Source organism: Arvicola amphibius, chromosome 8, assembly GCF_903992535.2.
Source record: "Arvicola amphibius chromosome 8, mArvAmp1.2, whole genome shotgun sequence".
In the NCBI taxonomy this organism is placed as follows: Eukaryota; Metazoa; Chordata; class Mammalia; order Rodentia; family Cricetidae; genus Arvicola; species Arvicola amphibius.
The window spans coordinates 64,723,695-64,738,002 of NC_052054.1; positions in this window are offsets into that span (position 1 = coordinate 64,723,695).

Consider the following 14,308-nt stretch of genomic DNA (forward strand, 5'->3'; position numbering starts at 1 on the left):
GTTGGGGGGCTGCTTTTTAGGTGGGAACGCAACTGGAGCAAGATTCATGAGTTCAAACCCGGCTTACCCGGACAGGGCTCTCTGCAACTATCTACTTAGAAGGTTTTCACAAAAAGTAACAGTAAATGGCTCAGCAATTAACAGTGGTTGCTGGGCTTGTAGAGGATCTGGGTTCGTGTCCCAGCACCCACATAGCTGCTTACAACCCAGGAGAGCCTGCACTTTCCTGTGGCCTCTGAGAGATACCCACCAACACTTATACATACACAGACCCCCATATAAATATGCCTCTAATCCCAGCACTCAGGCAAATCTACAAAGTCAGTTTTAGCCAGGGCTACACGGAGAATTCCCGTCTCAAAAAAGACAAAGAAACAAAACAAACAAATAAAAACCAAAGAAGGAGATGGAGAGATTGTTCAGCAGTTTAAAAACACTTGCTGTTTTGCAAAGGACCAGGGTTCAGAGTTCAGTTCTCAGAACCCATATGGCAGCCCCGAAACATCTGTAACTCCAGTTTCAAGGGATCTCATGTCCGCTTCTGGGGCACCAGACAAATGTACATGCAGCCACTCACACACATATATAAAATAAATCTTAGAAAATTAATCGAGGGCTGGAGAGATAGCTCAGTGGTTAAGAGCATTGACTGCTCTTCCAGAGATCCTGAGTTCGGTTCCCAGCAGCCATATGGTGGCTCACAACCACTGGTGATGAGATTTCGTGCCAACTTCTGTCTGCAGGGACACATGCAGGCAGACCATTGGATACATAATAAATAATTTTTAAAAAAAGAAAAGAAAATTAATCGATAAAAAATAGGCAGGTATGCCTTTAGTTTCAGCACTTGATAGGCAGAGGCAAGGGTGTGTGTAGATCAGCCTGGTCTACATAGTGAGTTCAAGGACAACCAGGGCTACATTAGTGAAACCTTTTCTCGTAAAAAATAAAAATAATAGTAATAACATTCTTTCAAAGAAGAAAGAAACGGTGTTCACTAAGACACAAAATGGTTGCTCCATATTGGATCATGGGAAGTCAAATTCTTCCTTCCTGGTAGTCCCAAGGCTGCTTGCTTCTGAACTGCCTAACTCTCCCACCCATCCACGCAAACAGCACCCCTGTGCATGACTCAGGTTGTTATTGGCGCCGTTAAGGCCAGGCCCTAGGCCCTGCAGCCACAAACCAGCAAGACTGGCTACTTGTCTGAAATGGAGCAACAGGCAGAGTTGCGACATTAGAAGAGGTGTGATCCCCACCGTCTCTAACCCATCATTGACTTGGCTCCAGCAAGGTGGCCTGAGCAGTTGTCAGAACTGTGTGGAATCTCTACCTAGGAGGCAGGTTTCCTCCACTGGCTGCAGCTCTTCGCCCAGCATGAGATTCCTGGGGAAAATTCCATTTCCTTGGGAGCCATTGTCTCCATGATCTGATAGCAAAAGGGAGGGGTACAGGTGTCTCTTTAGAAAATCTTCCTTGGGATCAGGACTGTTGCAATACACTTTGCCCTTGATGGGGCAACCTCCTAGTGTGACGGGGAAGGCAGCCACAACCCTGCTGCTCAGAGCAGGGGAATTATCTAATGAGCTGGCAATCTCAAGGAGAAATTCACTTTTCCAAAGCTCCCGCCTGCAGTATCAGCACTCTGAAAACCTAGGCAGACTGCTCTGCAGTTCAAGGCCAATGTGGGCCACAAAACAACTTCCAGGCCAGAGAGGAAGACATCCAAAGATCACATCTTTAAAAAAAACAAACAAAAAAAAAAAATCTAGCCACCAAAGAAGGGCTGGAGATATGGCTAGTAAGAGAGTCCCTTCCTAGCATGCTGCAAGTCATGGCTTCCTTAAGGTTTCTTTAAATTGACGCAGCACACTTTGGCTGTTTGGCTTCAGGCTATTCCTTGAGTCTGTAAACTGGGAGCTGCTTCTGGCATCCATAAATAATTTATCTTATCTTTTCCTCTCCCAGATCTATCCATTGTAAGTGAAGTTTTCAGGCCTGGCAACGATTTAGGAGTGGAGAAGAATTCTCTCAGCCATCTGTCCCCCCCCCCCCCCCCCGGAAGATTTTTAATGACAAAGAGCAGTTAAGAATAGCTCATTCTTTCAAACTGCTAAAAATCTCTGGGGGGTGGGGTGGAGCAGAACCCCATATCCTGTGTACCTAAGGGTGTTTTTTTTTGTTTGTTTTTTTTTTTTTTTGCTTTTGTTTTTTAAGCTATTTTTCTTAATGAAAGGAGGTGGTGGTGGTGGTAGTGGTGGTGTGTGTGTGTGTGTGTGTGTTTGTGTATGCACATTGGTTGCCCATATGTGCCAATGAGATATGGAGATGTGGAAGTCACAGGTCAACCTCCAGGTTTTGGGAATGGCCCAAGCAGGCTTTGAACTCCTGACAATCCTCCTGCCTCCTCTCCTAGGTGAAATTACAAGTGTGAGCCATCTTGCCTGGCTAAGAGCAGTGTTAATGGTTAACTTGCGTTCTGGTTTCCAACTTGGGACATTCAGTAACCACTAGGTTGGAACTAAAACTTATGTGACCAGTACTGAAGACCAGGCCATTGAAAGATCCCCAGTGTGGGGAGACTCTCACTCAAGTCTCAGGATAACACGACCCCCCCCCCCCCGTAACTCACGAGAGACCGTCCTTGCTGCAATCACCCGAGGTTTAATCAATGAGATGAGACGGGAACCAGTGCACTGGGGCCGAGACTCATAACCCACGCAGGGGAAGAGCTCGACCCTGAGTGACTGGGAAAAGGAGATTTTTAGGGAAGAAACCATAGCCCAGTGATCCTAAAGGGGCAGGGAGGGTGTAGAAAATTCCGAAAATACCAGGGATGATCACAAGGGGGCAACTCCCTGCCTCTCAAGACCACTCTCAAGGTCATAATCAGCTAGTTCCTGAAACACAGTATTCCAAAATACCAATCATAATCACAAGGGGGAAACTCCCTGTTTCTCAAGATTATTCTCAAGATTACAATCTAACTTTATCTTCAGCTAGTTCCTGAAACACAGTCACTGAACCGCCTAATCCTAGATTTCTGATTCTTCTCTTCCTGCTTAGATTTTTGGCTATTTTCTTCCTGCTGGGGATGGGGGTGGGGGTGGGGGACCTGGATTTATCCAGGGCTTTCTTTGGGGAGACGTGGTCTTTCACCATCTCCCACCTTTAATAAGGCAAGCCACAGGAATCCTTAGGAGAGGCTCTATGAAAACCAACAGGGTCCCTGGAGATGTAACACAGCTAGTAGAAGGCGCCCTTACCAGGTACTTAACCTCAGGTCTAGGCCCTAGCATTGCATAGACCCTCCTTGGAGGGAAATACCTGCAATATCAACCTTTTGGGGATGGAGGTAAGAGGTTCTAGGTTAAGGTCACCCTAAGCCCGGCCCTGGCTCTGTTTTATAGTCATTCTTATTATGTATAGTCCTAGCTGGACTAGAAATTTATATGGACTCCTTGAACTTGTGTCCAGTCTCCCAAGTACTAGGACAGACATGAGTCACTTGAACTGTCCAGGCAGGTGAGAAAATACATATATACAGCTGGGCAGTGGTGGCGCATACCTTTAATCCCAGCACTTGGGAGGCAGAGGCAGGCTCTGTGAGTTCGAGACCAGCCTGGTCTACAAGAACTAGTTCCAGCACAGGCTCAAAAGCTACAGAGAAACCCTGTCTCAAAAAACAAAACAAAAAAAAAAAAAAAAAAAAGAAAAGAAAAAAGAAAGATATACTTACTACTGTATGTTTTATTTTTATTTTATGTACATTGTTTGTATTTTGCCATGGGTGTTGGGTGCCCTGGAACTAAAGTAAGAGACAGTTGTGGGTGATCATGTGACCCTGTGGATTGAACCAGTGCTCTTAACCACTGAGCCATCTCTCCAGCTCCAAGAAAAGACATTACTAAAAAGAGAGACTCATGGCCCTCCCCTGAGCCCCAAGGAATCATCAGAACTGCCCTTAGGAATCTCATTCTGGGAAAAGGGAAGGCTGAAGTCTGGTGCCAGCCAGAAAAGGGAAAGGATTTCGCACAGTACTGGAGGTTGTAAGAAGGCCTTACTGGAGGCACTGGAGCCCAGTCAGCTTGTCAGTAATGAATCAAGGCTCACACCTTGACTGTAGGACCATGAGTGCTTACCTATTTACCTCTCTTAAACCGAAGCCTATGTCAGTCCTGAGAAGTTAGACTTGGGGGTCACTGGACCTTGTTATTTGTCTCTCCTCTCACAGTGCATGGCCACATTGAAAGAACCTCTTTGCTTTGCTTTCTCTACCACAGGCCTGTTTAATTGGCCTGTTGATAAGGTCAGCTTGTTTTGCTACCAGGGCCCAGGCCTACCCACTGTGGTAATTCAGTCTTTTATCTTCTCACCGTAGGTTCATTTTATAGTTCAGGAAGTAAATGTTAAGGAATATTACTGCTAGCTGGGCATCATGGTGCATGCCCTTAATCCCAGCATTTGGGAGGCAGAGGCAGGTGGATCTCTGTGAGTTCGGAGGCCTGCCTAGTCTACAGGATGAGTTCCAGGACAGCCAAAGATACACAGAGAAACCCTGTCTGGGAAAAAAAGACCATTACTGCTCGCTGGGCATGGTGGCACACACCTTTAATCCCAGTACTCGGGAGGCAGACAGAGGTGGATCTCTGAGTTGGAGGCCAACTTGGACTAAAGAACTACAAAGTCCTTTCAGGACAGCCAGGCAGACACAAAGAAACCCTGTCTCAAAAACCAAAAAACAAGACCATTACTGCTGTGCTTATATTCATTTCTTCCAACCCCAAATGAGGGTCTATCTTTTCTATTCTCTGGGCATTTCCGGTGCTGTCACTTTTTTTTTTCTACACAGAGACATGGCTTCTCTGTGTAACAGCTCTGACTGTCCTGGACCTCATTCTGTAGACCAGGCTGGCATGATATTTACAGAGATCAGCACATCTCAGCCTCCTGAGTGGTGGGATTGTCTCTTGGTGTTTTGTTTTTATTTCATGAAACAAGTTACAATGTAGCCTTAGCCGGCCCTGAACTCACTAAGTAGACCAGGCTGCTGGCCTCTGTCTCCCAAATGCTGGAATTAAAGGCAGACACCAACACTACCAGTACTGGCTTGGATTTTTTCAGTTGTTTTGTTTGTGACAGGCTCTAAAGTATCCCAGGCTAGCCTTCAACTCTTTTGGAGGATGACCTTGGAGGATGATCTTCCGTCCTCCTCCTCCTCCACGTGAGCTGGGTATCACCACACCCAGCTTTTTTTGAGGAACTTTCTAGAGAATGTATTTTGAACCCGGAGGCTCAGCCACCAGGCCTTGGCAGCCTTCTAATCTTTGAGCAGCTCAATTTAGTCTCAGCAAAGAATCTGCTGAGTTACCTACCATTCTAGGTATCTGATCACAGATAGCTCCAGGAGTCACTCTGTCTCCTGCCTTTGAAGTGTTAAGAGAAAAGCCTGCCTGCCCTTCTCCAGAATCCTGCTGGGTCAGTTTAAGCAAGAATCAGGCCATCTTGGTGGCTCTTCCTAGTAATTTTCCACACACTCCACCCCCAACACTCCCAGCCTGTGCTTGGTTCTTCTGGCTAAAGTCCCTATTTTGCAGCTTTGTTCAGATAAACTCAATTCATTTTCCCTACCAAGATAATCTTTTCTCTCCCCCTCCCCACCCCCCAGGGTTTCTCTGTTGTAATCCCGGAACTCACTCTGTAACCAGGTGGGCCTCTAACTAGCAGAGATCCACCTGCCTCTGCCTCCTGAGTGCTGGGGCTAAAGGCATGCACTACCACCACCTGGCTGATTTGTTAGTTTTCTTAAAGCAGAATTTCACTTTGTATCCCAGGCTGTCCAGTGTGGTAATCCTCCAGCCTCTTCCTCAACAACTACTGTGATTATAAGCATGTACCAACTCAATTATATCTTCTTTTGTTTTTGAGACAGGGTCTCATCATAACATAGTCTGGCTCACAACAAAGATATAGCAAAGGATGTCTTTGAATTTCAGATTCTGCAGCCTCCACCTTCCGAATACTTCCAATAGTCTTCCTGCCTTCCCCCTTCTTTCCTCCAGCCTAGAAGGAATGCTGGCCCGGCCACGTGCTCCATCAACTGTTCTACACCTCCAGCCTTTCCTTGTGAGGCTTTAAGGAGTGTCGGGATCATTTTTCAATAACGAGCCACCTTGTCATAACAGAATATTATATTTAGCACAAGGCTTGAAAACATAAGCCCTATAGGAAGACTGCAGTGTGGGCTGAGACATACTTGTCTGACATGTGAGAGAGAGCTTCTTGGGTTCAGTCCCAAACACACACACACACACACACACACACACACTCAGAGAGAGAAGGGGGAAGGGAGAGATTCTTGTCCAGCCCCCCTTCCCCATGCTGGTTTCCACAGAACACGTTCTCAGTACAGAACTGGCTAGTGAAGTTTCACAGTCACAAGGTATCCCAACAGAGACTCAGTTCCTGGATCCGACTAGAAAAGCAGCCTGAGACAATGGAAAGAGGAATGGGTGTGGCGTGTGGAGGGTGCTACCAGCCCGCACAGCAATTTTACAGAAATTCCTGGATCGAATAACTATTCTTAAAAAAAAAAAAAAAAAGCCTTTAATCCCAGCACTAGGGAAGCAGAGGCACGTGGCTCTCAGTGAGTTCAAGGCCAGCCTGGTTTACAAGAGCTAGTTCCAGGACAGGATCTAAAGCTACAGAGAAACCCGGAACAGGAACCACTGTTATGAGTTCAAGGCCAGCTTGATCGACTTAGTGAATTTTAGATCAACCATGGCTGCATAATGGGCCTCCCAGGTCTAGGCCTCTGTAGGATTGGGACACCTGGTTCAAATGCGAACAATTTAACCTGGGAACAATCTCATTTTCTTATTCTGACCTAAGCACACTGGGCCAGGTATGCCATCCCCAAAAGGAACCTTTTTCTCCATTTTTTCTTATAGCACCTTTCACCAAAGAAAATATGCATAAAATGGTAGTTTACTCTTGGTTGGCTTAAAGAAGATTATCTTCCAGTCCACTCAGGGTGTGGATAAGCATTTGATTGACAGGCCAAAGGGATTACAGCAATTAATTTTGTGTATAAAAGGATTTCAAACACTGTAGGGAACTTTAGGGAAGCAAGTATTCTTATTGTTATGACTAGTCCAGCAGACAATGCCAAGGCCTGGGTGGGGAAGGGAGGGAAGACTGGGCCATTACCATTACAGCCAAGTCTGATGGCATGCAAATGACCATCCTTCAGCCTGGAGAATTTCTGGAGAGGTGAAATGTTGTCCTTTCTTGGATCCTAATTTCAAGCTGTTGAATCTCATTCCTTAGTTCTGTGAAATTTCCAGTAACTTCTTTCATACTCTCTTTAAGGAAAAAAGAAACCGGTGGTAGTGGGAGAGCACGTGAGATGCCCATTGGGTAAAGGCACCGCCCATAAACCTGGTGCTCTAGGTTCCATAGGACCACAGAGATGGAGAGTCAGGTCCCTTAGAATGGTTTTACAGACAGCTGTGAGCTGTACTGTACATGTACTGGGAATTGAACCCGGGTCCTCTGGAACAGCAGCCAATGCTCTTAACCTCTAAGGCATCTCTTCAGTCCCAGGAGAATTTGTTTTTCAACATAAGGTTTCTCTCCGTAGCTTTAGAGTCTGTCCTGGAACTCACAGAGCTCCACCTGTCTCTACTTCCCGAGTGCTGGGATACTAGGCCTGTGCCACCACCGCTCAGCCAGGAGAAATTTCTTTAGGCAGGCTGTCTTTTGACCTCCAAAGGAGCACCCTGGCATGTGCACACACACCCAACTCAAATAAATGAAATGAGAAGCCCAGGTCTCAGGAGGTAGAGATCTGGGAATGGAGACTGCCCTGTTTTTCATAATGAGTCTCAGGCCAGCCAGAGGAAAACATAGGGACCCTGTCTTTTTAAAAAAATAAGTAAGTCAGACAGGCATGGTAACATACACCTTTCATCTTAGCACTTAGGAGGCAGAGACATATAGATTTCTGAGTTTGAGTCCAGCCTGGCCTACATAGAGAGACTGTATTATTTCTCAAGATAAATAAATAACCCATACCACCCCCCAAACCACAAAGGAACAAAAAAATAAAGTAAAATAAATCACTTCACATAATGTAACATATGATAAAGAATAAAGTGTGTTAGGAACTTGCAGGGGCACCTGGCCTTGAGCCAGGGAAGGGAGCATTGTGAGAGGTGATTTTTCTCTACTAATCAAGTCTGAAGCAATTAGCTCAGCTCTGTGACTACGGAACAGTCATTGAATGAGTCTCAAGCCATAGGCTCAGCTCTGTGACTATGATCGTTCTGCCAATCTCAGGGCCACTCAGACTCTAGATGAGGAACAGAACTCTTACTCGGCTGCACATTGGTAGGACTAGAAGAGGAGGGGGATACTGGGGAACAGTAGCCAGTGCCTGGCCTGGCGCCTCCCTTCCCAGCTGTAGCATGATCCCCACGCATTATCGCTGTTGCTCAGCACCAGGTGAAAACTCTAGGAGCACAATGATGAGGGCACACAGACAAAACGAACATTTTTGCTCATTTTCATATATCCCAGGTTGTCCTACAGTTCAATGAAGAGCCACCCTTGACCCCGATTTTCCGGTCACCTCCTAAGTGCTGAGCTGGCAAAGGCCACCACACCCCGTGTATATGGTGTTGGGGAGGGTTTAGTGCATGCTAGAAAAATACTTTTCAATTTTTCAGCCTCATCCTCAGCCTCAAGGTGATGTTAGCTGGATGCAACCTTGTTAGCCAAATGCTAGGCTTGCTACTAACTCAACTCCACAAAAAGACCCTTTGTGACAGATGTCTGTTCCACACTCCTTGGAGAAAGGCTTTAGTCAGAACTCTGGAAGGCAGCTGGCAGTAAAGAGCTTGGGGGGGGGGGGGAGCAGCAATCCACCTCCACCCCTCCTCCACTCCGAGTTCCCTGCTTGGCCTCAGGGACAAAGGTGAACTCAGTGGAAGCCTGCAGAACTCCTTCTATACTTTTACCCTAGTGGCTTTCAAAACTGTCCTTTTCAGAGCCTGTCAGCTGTCTTAATCGAGTAAAGGTGCTCACTGCCAAACCTGTAAACCAGAGAGTTCAGTCCCTGGGCGCCACACTGTGAGAGAGAATCCACTGCCACAAGTTACCCTCTCCTCTGTGTGCTCCCACCACACCTCTTGATACACCACACACACACCAAAAAATAAAATAAAATGTAATGTTGTTTGTTTTTCAAGATAGGATTTCCTCTGTATAGCCCTGGCCGGCCCGAAACTTCAGAGGTCCATCTGTCTTTGCCTCCAGAATGCTGGAGTAGTGCACCACCACTGCCTGGCTCTAAATGCAGTTTTTAAAAGCTCATTATAGTCTAGCTTGGTAGTTCAAGCCCTTTATTCTGGGAAGCAGAAGTAGTTGGATCTCTGTGAGTTAATGGTCTGCATTGCCTACCTAGTGAGTTCCAGGCTGGCTAGAGCTACATAGTAAGATCCTGTCACACATACACACACAAAATAAAATAAATCCCCACATACAAAATAAAATAAAGCTGGGTAGTGGTGGCTTACTCGAGAGGCAGAGGCAGACGAGTCTCTCTGTGAGTTCGAGGCCAGCCTGGTCTACAGAGCTAGTTCCAGGACAGCCAGAGCTGTTACACAGAGAAACTTGCCTCAAAAAACCAAACCAAAGCAAAAGCAAACAAAAACAAAATAAATCCTGAGGATGAAGATAAGTTGGTGGAGTGTTTTGCTTGGTTAGGTCCAATATAGAATAGACAAGGCATAGTGGCCAAGGCCAGACTGCAAAAGCAAAGACAGGAGGATGATTCAAGATTATGCTCAGCTACATAGAGAACCCAAGGCTAGCCTAGCCTACCCTAGCCTACCCTAGAAGACCCAGTCTCAAAATAAAGGAAGAAAAAATAAAAAGGAATCCAGTATTCTAGACTAAAGCCAATATCCTTGTTGCTATTGTTACTCATTGAGACAGAGTCTCTCGTCGTAGTCTTGTCCCTAAACTAAACTCAAGAGATCTATCTACCGGCCTCCCAAATGCTGGGGTTAAAGGTGTGTGTCACTATATGGAGCCAAATCCACATCATTATCTGCTTCCCCAAATCTAAGACCTAGCTGCATGCTGAAAAGGCTTCCCAAGACGTGATGACTCCCTTTATTCATTTTATTAATATTTTGAAGACTGAATTTCACGATATATTTGTCCCCCACCTCACAAGCCTCTGCCTCACCAAGTACAAGAAAAAAAGGTACCACCCTACCTGGCTGTTAAAAAACAAAAAACAAACAAACAAATCCATTTCCTCTGCTAGAAGGGGGAGAAAAAAAAAAAAAAACGGTGAAGGTCATTCTGCCCCAGGGAAGCTCAGCGCAGAGGAAGCTGGGTGGGTTGGGTAAGGATGGCCCCAGGTGGGGGAGGGGTACCAGAGCCTCCCAGTCCAGGGGGCCAATGAGCCCTCAGACTATATAAGAACCTAGAGCCTTTCCCCCTTCCCAGAGACTTCTCCTCTACACCTCGAGGGTCGTGTTTGTGCTCCCGGTGACTGGCTCCTGCGCCACGTTCTGCGGTCGGCTTTCTCCTTAGGAAAGGTAATTTTGTGTGTCTTTTGGTTTTTTTTTTTCCCCCTTCATTCAGTTTCAGGATCCTTGGCTTTGAGGGGCAATAGTAGTCTTGATATTAATGGTCTCTTTTTGGACGTTACATATATTGAGCGGGTTGGAGACGTGATTACATGGGCCAGACTGAGTAAAAGTCAGATCTGTTTGCCTCCCAGGCCTTATTTTTTTAAACTATTTTAAGCTAGAGTTTTAAGGCAACACAGCCGTGAGTTTCGTCTCTTGGCTCCACAGTCAGCTCGGTTTAATCCCAGGTGAGGTAAAAAGGTAGGCAGACTTCTAAGAGTAGAAATGTGTGCCGGGAATAAGATTGGTGTAAGTTACAGACCATGGGTGTGAGTGAAGGAGGTCGAGGGTCCCAGGCAATATTTCTGGTTGCTTTTTTAGTCCATACTTGGGTTAGTTTTGGAACCGGTACTAACCTCATCTGTTCTCAACATACAGGTTTTGGGCGCGAATTGAAGGCATGGATTCAATTTCTTCAGCTTTCTGGCGGGTAAATTTTTCCTGTTTGCGTGACTCTGAACCATCTCAGCCTGTGGTACTCAAACTGTGGGGGCATTTTTTGTTTTTGAATAAAAGTGCCGCCAGGTTTGAGCGTTACCGGTTGAGAAAACGGCGATTTCCTTCGGCCAGTAAAAGCCTAGCCATTTTAGTGGCTTATCTGGCAGCCCAGTAGTGTGGGGCACTCAGGACCTGGGGCTCTACGCTGTCCCTTATTGTCACGTGTCTGGGGTACCTTAGAATGTTATGTGAGCGGGGTTTCCGGCCATGGATGGAGTGAAGGAATATTGCAGATTGGGAAGGTTCGGGAAGGACGCGGACTTCCTGCCCAATAGCCAGCAACAAGTAGCGGTGTCGGGAACCTTGAGTCAAGGCCCAAGCTTGAGGGATCGGACCACTCACATAGTGGTCAATAAAGTGGAGGCCCTCTCTGAGACAGAACTAGAAAGTGCTTCCACTTTGTGTGCCACTGTGTGGGGAACCCTGTATCTATGTTGGCAGGCCTAAAGTGATCAACTGGGAAGCATTTGTGCATAGGTGCTGAGCTCAGGCATAGTGTGACCAGGGTGTGATGGGACTAAGGGTATAGTATGTTTCTTGCTCCTTAAAGGAGCCGGGTAGTGAGAGTTGAGCGAGCTACAACGGTTACATTTTGAAACTAGTTCTTTTTACCCTTATATCTTAGGGTTGGGATGAAAGGGATATTTGAGCCTTCTAATGTGAACTGTACTGACTTTGGGATGCTCAACCTGTGATACTCAAACTGGGGGCTCTTTTTTTTTCTTTGAAGAAAAGTGCCGCCAGATTTTGAGTGTTACCGATTGAGAAAATTCGGCGAGGTTCTGGTGGCTCGTGGCTTACTCTCGAGTTCTGTGCAAGTGCTATTGGGTATAACGGGTGGGTCCCATGTGTTTCCAAGTAAGGACACCTGGGATCATGAAGCTAGTTACGATCCGCTGGGATGTGGTGCGCACAGTGACGATCAAAGTGGAAGCCCTCTTCTGAGGTTTGTCCAGAAAGTGCATCCATTTTGTTGGTCTCTGTACGCACGAGGCATCTGGAAACCCAGCCCCATCCAGTTACAGCCGGAGTTACTGCCGCCTTGAAGGCCAAAGGTGAATTCCTTTCCCCTACTTCACTGGTGCTGGAGAAGTCGGAACTTGGTGAGCACTAGGGAGGGGGATTTGGGGGCAGGAAGTGTTGGCTGAAGTGACTGCCATATTTCATGACAGTTTAGATTTAGAAACTACTCCTGTTAGGCCTATTTGCATATAGGCTTTGGGTGGGGGGAGGTTTGGGAAAACTCCTGCTTGCAGTAGTGTATATAAGGCTTGCCTGGGGGAGATAGCCAGGGGTGGGTTGACCCCATTTTTTTTTTTCCAGTTTAATTACCACGGATCCACAGATCTTAACCTGCAATACTCAAACTATGGAGACACTTTCTTTGTTTAGGGAAGAAGTGCCACCAAGTTTTGAGAATTGCCGATTGAGAAAGCAGCTTGGGAAGATCGTTGCCTGCCCATCTGATGGCACTCAAATGTTAGCTCTCTTCTCTTTAAGTGGAAAGTGTTAAAACATTTGGGTGTTGTCTGTGGGTACCACTCACTGTGCAGTGGATATAGGGGCTCAGTGAGCCTTCCCGGGAAATGGGAGATTGAAGTGGATGGGTGGGGAATGTTCAGTTTGCATGTGGTCTCTGCTGTTTTTTTTTTCCAGTCCCGGTCAATGTTCCAGGTAGCCATACTCAAAATGGAGGCCCTCTCCCAGCCTTTAAAAGCGGAAAGTGCTTCCATTTTGTGTGTTGCTGTGTGGAGAAACCAGCGTGGAGCTTCAGCCCAAGGGACTTCAGTCGACAGAATTGCTCATTTGGTGAAACTCAAATGTGGAGCACTATTCTGGACTTAGTAGAAAGTGCTACGACATTTGAGTTTCACCTGTGAAGCACCCTTCAGGCTCCCCCATTCCTGAAAAGACTTTAAGCTCCAGTGGGAGCTTCTGTAGTATGAGCATGGGTTTCCTGGTTGTGGGTGCTGAGAATTTTAACCCTAATGTTTTGCAATTTTTGAATAAAAGTTTTGTTTGGCACTTAATGGTTTGTTTTCTGTTAACCTATATGGCAGGGTTGGACTTCTATTTTATGCAGTTCCATGTGGTCTGGGGCTTAAGTCTATTAAGTCTAAATTTATGCTTAAGTCTATGCATAAGCTGTGTCCCCTTGCACGTTAGTGGATCCCTTATTCAGCCCCAGGGACTTCCCCAGGTGGGAGGGCTGTAAGGACTGGGACAGAACAGGTGTTAATGAATGGCTTCAAGTACAGTGGGGAAAATGGGAGGTAATGAACAAGGCTTTAAAATTACCAGTAATCCATGTCCAAATAGTGAAGCACTTTGAGACTTGTATGCTCACATGCAGACTGAATGAGAGCACACATGCTGCTTCAGGAAATAGGGTATATATGCTGCCAGGTGAAATCCCCAGTAAGTCAGACTGACTGGGCATATGCTTAATGTATGATGCATCTCTGGTCCTGTTCAGTGGCAGGCTTTCTCAGGTTATATAACCCTAATGCCAGGAGCTAAGCTAGCTATTGCCCTGGAGTTGGCATGGTTGGACTGTACTCTGGAGTTCAAGCCTGTTGCCCTTAAAGACTGCCTCTGTTAACATGCACAGCCCAGATAACAGGCACACCTCAAACTCTCAATACCAGGCATGCAATCTATACTTCCTAAGGATGGGTTTTCATGTATGCTAGGTAGCCAGTCTTAGCTGGTCCACAAGTCTAGTCTGCTACATGTTTTGAGGCCTCACAATGTGTGACTAGCAAAGCAGTCCTGGAGCTTATTAGATCTCACCTCTGGAACCTTTGGCCTATAGCCCCAGCCTACTTGGCTTCTGGGGCAACACTTCTAGTGTACAGTTTTAAGTTTGCAGGCAAGTATGAGCCACTATCTGCAAGGGTTCTGTGTTATTGCTACTGAATCACCCCTGGAAAATAAGCTCGTACTGCTGCACAAATAACTGCTTCTTGGGAAGCAGAACCCAAATTCAAGCCAAGGCCAGGCAGTGGTGGCGCACGCCTTTAATCCCAGCACTCTGGAGGCAGAGGCAGGCGGATCTCTGAGTTCGAGGCCAGCCTGGTCTACAAGAGCTAGTTCCAGGACAG